We start from the raw sequence: 354 nt of genomic DNA, 5'->3' as shown, positions 1-354 counted from the left end.
TAGTAAGGTGTGATGTAAACCGTGGAATTGGAATAATGTCAATTACAAAGCTACTGACAACCAGGAGAAATATTTGGGCTCTGTTCCACATAACCAGTGGAATTTCCGCTTTACTGTTGGTCTAATAAAGGCATAGTACTTTGTTGATATGTCAAGGCCATTTTTTGCATGTGAACATTGCCTCCTAGTATGTCTATCTCCCTATCTAATTTGTGTGTGTGTATATATATATATATATATATATCAAGTGTAAATGGTTAGAACTTAAGTACCTTCACAAGTACAGGTAAACCAGAAAAATATTGGCAAGATCTGTTTATCTGTCTACCTATCTATTTACCCCCACCCCCACCC

This window comes from Octopus bimaculoides, chromosome 13 (genome assembly GCF_001194135.2).
Source record: "Octopus bimaculoides isolate UCB-OBI-ISO-001 chromosome 13, ASM119413v2, whole genome shotgun sequence".
NCBI lineage: Eukaryota > Metazoa > Mollusca > Cephalopoda > Octopoda > Octopodidae > Octopus > Octopus bimaculoides.
This window is presented reverse-complemented; position numbering follows the sequence as displayed.